Genomic DNA, 5830 nt, shown 5'->3' on the forward strand with positions numbered 1-5830 from the left:
TGATGTCTGGATGGAATCAATATGACTCGACAAAAGCACCCAACATTGTTGTTATCATTATATTTATTGTTTTTATTTATTATTAGTTTGTTTGGGGGGGAGGGATATACATATGGTGTGGATGAGGAATATGTTCTGTGCAAGAAGGAGCATGTAGCTGCATTTGAGCATGGTCATGTGCAGTTGTCTATGAAGGATTTTTTTTTTTTTTTAACCATGTCTAATAGGTTTGGCGAACCTTTTTGGATTTTACACATGGCGAATTATTAACTACACATAAGCCTAAAGTTGAACAGTCATTGAGAGCACACTTGTGCATGTTTCATTTGCTCATACATGCATAGAGCATACACATACATACATACTCACATGCACACATACACAAACACATGCACGTACGCACACATTTCTGAGAGCTGTGAGATTGGCCAAATATTGGCAAAGTACTTGTCAGACATCTCTGCATTACTGGTAAACAGCTTGAGATCAGTGATGATTGTCCAAACATGGAAGAAAATTAATAATGGGTGAATTTGCAGGCAGAGAAGAATCAAGTGATGAAGAATTAAAATCCTAATCATGCTGTTGTGCTGCACGAAGAAATGTATAGTTATGTGCCATTTTAATTGTGCAAATCCCATTTTATTTAAAATCTATTCATTATATCTCTTAAAGGAACAGAATATTACCATGACTAAAAGGAAATTCTCATGAAGTAGACGTATATCTGTGCATCTTTTTTCACTTTAAGCGTAAAGAACCTCAACTGCGTTGAAGATAAACTGCAGTTTACGCAGGTTTTGTATATTTTCTTCTTCTTCTTTCGGGGGGGGGGGGATGAGTATTTAAATTTGGATATGAAACACATGTATTTTACAAATCTGCTATGGGCTTGACCTGATTTGATATCTGAAATGTTTGCATCTAATCAGATATAGGACCATAGTTTATCTTTCTATTGACTATTACTAGGATAAAATCTGATCACCAGTTTGACACTGCATGATAATGTAAATCACACCTATTTCAAAATTCAAAACAGGACGTTTGTTCATAGTGAAAGGGATAATATGTATCAGGTTATGATACTTTTATCATCTGCTACTGGTGAATAACAAACAGTGATCAAGGATACATTGGTTAGAGCAGGTTCTCTGCCAATTTGCTAAAATATTGCTGCAGGTTAGGTAGTATTTAAAAATGTACTTGCAGCCTGATGTTAGTTCCTTGACATCACACATGCCAAATGATGCAAAGGCTGGTTTATTTGCATCCTGTAAATTCCTTCTCTGTATAGTTTAGTAGCGATATGTAAAATACTACTGTAAAAGTGGTTATTTTCATGCAAGTAATTTTTGTTTTGTTTTGTTTTTTGTTTTTTGCTGGGTAAGATGAATTTTGTGTGTTTTTAATTCCACAGAATCAAGATATTTATTAGGGGAACTTATGACATGCAGAAATAGTTACGTGTTTTTATTTTCGCGCTGGTTTCTGATTACACGAAATGCGCAAAAATTTCCATTGTTACAGTAGTATGTGAATAAGGTCTCAGCACATTTTCACATTTTGGGCACAAATTATTTGTCGTTATCACATTTTCACAGGTTTTTACAGATTGAATTGCTGTAATTCACACTTTTAGGTGGGCATTGGTGACTGTTTCAGAAATCAAAGAAATAAATTACATCTTCCATAAATTTGATAATCCATTTTCCCTATGGCACTGATCAATTTTCCTTGTGTGTGAAATGCAAAATGATTTATCCTACTGCATTTCTTTTCAATTGAGTAAAAATGAGTAAAATTGCACTTTGATTACAATGAAAGGGATGTTGGACACACATGACACATATTTTTTAATTGCTTCACAAACTTATACAGGCTTCGTCTGAGTCTCAGGCACAACATCTGCATTTTCCATCTCTTTTCTTTCACAAGTTGTGTTGGGAAAAAAGAGTTTGAAAGTTTCAGTTATCTTGCATAGGATGTAAAACAGCATTACCATAACAATGCAGCAGAAATTGAGGTGCTGTGAATATGTAAGTTATCACATGTCTGAAAAACAAAGCTATCGATGAAGAATAAAATTGTTCAAAATTGATTTGATTGTACTGTTGGCAAGGTGTAGAGAATGTTGAGGTATTCTCAAAGCATATTTCATTTCTCTCTACTTTTTCTTTATTTTTATTTTTTGACAAGCCAGCAATTATGTTGGTAGAAAGCATGAATGCTGAAACCAGTGTTGGTAACAGTTGATTTCACAGCCAAATTGTTGACACTGTCATACAAACTGAAATGTATAGCATCATCATTTTCTGTCAGCAACCAACACTTCTGATTTTTTATTTTGCATGCCTTTTTTTATTGGGGGGGGGGGGGGGGGGTGTTCAATATGGGTCGGGTTTTTGTTTTGGGGTTTTTTTTTTGCATGCTGTTGTTTGTGCACTGCTGCAATTTACTGTCAACACAGGTGTTGGACATGAACATTTCTTCTTTCTGGGTTTCTGCTTTTTTTTTTTCCTGAATGCATTTAGATGTGCTATTGGCTTTGTTACAACCAACATTTGTTTGGTGACCAGTTGGTGACAAATCACTTCAAGTTTGCTTTGAGATTTATTCGCACAGAAATGGTTGAGGGCTTGCTGTGTTGGGGTGAAGGGTCAGAACAATGTTGTAAATGAAAAGACCGAGTTGAAGTCTTCGTGCCTCAAAGAGCGCAATTATGAACTACTGTCATTTCTCGCATGCACGTTGTGTTGGGGGAAGATAAAGAATGTTTGTGTAGCCAAAAAATTATGCAATATTGAGATTTGTGTCTCACATGTGGTGTACAATTTTAGGATTTCAAGTGCTATTGTCCTGCTGGCCACATTTTAGACTCATTGACTAAAGGAGAAGAGGTCTCAGGTGTATACAATATTTAGGATAGAGTGGAGCATCCAGTTTAGATATCTAGACATCAGAACATTTTGCTTCGTAGATGAATGTGTTTGCCAGCATGCAGTAAGTTTGAAAATATTTGAGTATTAAAAGGAAGAATCTTTGAATAATCCCAACATATCACATGTAGTGTGTATGAGATCATAAGCATTATTCTTTCTTTTTTTCTTCTTTTAGGAAGCATACCTCTTTTTATACATATGACCAAATTTAGGGTGTCTGTTTGTGACGTTTGACAGTAGTCATTCATCGAGACATCATCATGTCAGACAGGACAAACAGATCTCCATCGATAGCCTTCGTCTTTGCATCACTTGAAGAAAAGTAAAGATGGACACGTCCTCTTTGTACACTTACATTAGAATAATTTCAAACTGAAAGAAACCAAAAAATTAAAAATTGGCCCAATGTTATGAACATGAGAGAAATGCATTCAGATGATTTGCATGTTTGTGGTGTCACTGTGCGTGGGAAAATGCATGATCTTTGGTACCAAGACCCAAATTTTGTTGTTGTTGCAAGTCACATGCTTATGTTACCAGCATTCTGATGTCTCTCAAATATGCTATGACATGGTATATAAAACCTTGATGTTTATGATATTGTAGGGCTAATGCATCTAAGGTTACATAATTGAGGTCAAATTCTGATTTATGGGATAGTCACTATGCTTACTTTGTGTTTATTGTCGATCATAAACACTCTGATGTTCTCAATTAATTCTATATGGATATGTGCTTTGAAGAGAAATGTCTCGTCATAAATCATTGCCAGGTGAAATTTCCTTGACCAATCCTGCTGTAGGGTTATTGAATTTGCCAGATTTTACATCACCTGTCACCATTATGATGCTTATTAGTATTTGAGATGGTTATCTATTCAAATGCATTTGTTTTGTTTCTATTGAATGTGTAACTTTCTGTGTGTTTGTTTTGTCATTCCATCCATCTCACTCTTTCGTAACATGATAGCCACATCATTTTTGTCAGGGGGTATGCACTTAATTGAGACTGGAAAATTTGATTCTGCAGTTCAAATGTATGATTCAGCAAGACATTCCTTGTGCATTTTCTTTCTAAAGCTCAGCTTAAATTTTCTAACCGTCATTGTCTGTGCAATGTATTGCTACATGGAAGAGATGTCCATGGTTTTTGTAAATATGTCGATAATATAGCTCTATATAATGCTCCCTTTCATTTGATGCCTGTAATAAATGACAAGGGAGTACCTGCATGGCATTATCTTTCTCTCTCTGTCTTTTTAATTGCTGTGATTTGTAAATTTTGTACAAGATGTGATGACTATTTTGTTTTCGAAATAAATAGCAATGTACTTAGTGCATTTCATTTGTGTCGTAATGTGTTTGAATTGATATGCTGTGGATGAATATGCATCTGGGTTTTACACTCTTCTTTTGGAGGATCATCGTTCAATTTTGTTTTCCCAACCTGACGTGCAGAGTGATCCTTATGACATCATGTAAGGAGAATTTTTATGAAAATTGTCACATTTTTGGTAAATCGTGAATGCTATATCGTGCCAACATGACAGTGTAATAACAACTGCCTCACAACTGTATCTGAGAGACTTAAAAAACTTTCAGTAGTTATTTCATTATGCATGTACGTGTATATTAACAGTATTTATTGTTTGTAATGTAACACCTAAGTTATGTTACATATTCATTTCTGACTATTGTTCCATTAAAACAGCAGGATTTATTCAATTGTCACATCATACTACCTTAACAACAATCACCAACGAGGTATACAGTGTTTGTTTTTCCTTCTTTCTTCTTCTTTTAGTTTGCCTTGGTGAATATAAGATGTTTCTATGTGTTCCATAGAGCAAGAGGTTTTTAGCACACGCTGGAATGAAAATGATGGAAGCGCATTACCATCACTGCAATGAGCGTTTATTGTGATGATTCATCTCCTAACATTAACTATATACAAGACTCAAGGCTCAAGGCTCCTGTTGCATAAAAGTTGAGATCAAACATAAGTCAGAGAATCAAACACAAGTCTGTGAATACTCGATTCTCATTGGCTAATTCGTGACTTACGTTTGATTTTGTGACTCAGTTTGACTGCATCTTTTCATGCAACAGGACCCAGTACATATAAGTTCAACATAATACTGTCTAAAATAACATGTCAAAACATGAGAAATAAAGCAAAACTTTACTGTAAACCAGTCAAAATTCCAAGTGTATACCTTGTGTTTGTTAGTGAAATACAGTAGTAAATTTCAAATCCATGGCAGATGTAACAGAGCCCAAATGGTGAACAATACCGTTGTATGCAGTGTGCGGATGGAAGCCGTACCACTTTGTCGCAAGAACAGTTCTTTTCTAAATGTATAGCTACGCGTTCCATATTAAGTACGTCGGTCAAGATTGTTTTCCCTGTTTTCACTACAGCACTTGCATTCTGCATCTGTAACAAACATTCTTCTTTTTCTTTTATTCCTGTTGAAATTATAAATACACATCAACAACTTTGAATGACATATACATATGTACATGTGAAATTAAAGTGATTAATCACGGCTTACACAACTTGAAGGTGTCATCACTGATATGAAATTACGAAAAATTATCAAATGAAAAGGAAAAAAATATTCATGTTGAAAAAGAAAAACATTCTGAAAATGTCTGAACGTGTGGTAGTGTCAAAAAAGCTCGTCTTGGCTGGAAAAGTATCATCAGAAAATGTTAATGAAAATTATTATAGATTTGAAAATGAGGGCGACATTTGAGGTGATAACCTCTCGATGGCTCGCATTGGACGTGAGGTGGTAGTCACTGCGCTGTCAATGATTCCAACCGCAGACTACAGTGTCCCGACAGAACAGAATTGGCAAGACGCTCCTTCTTCTCTTCGGCCCT

This window comes from Diadema antillarum, unplaced genomic scaffold (assembly GCF_040938485.1).
Source record: "Diadema antillarum isolate AM-2024a unplaced genomic scaffold, OU_Dant_1.0 seq00001774_RagTag, whole genome shotgun sequence".
NCBI classification, from domain to species: Eukaryota; Metazoa; Echinodermata; class Echinoidea; order Diadematoida; family Diadematidae; genus Diadema; species Diadema antillarum.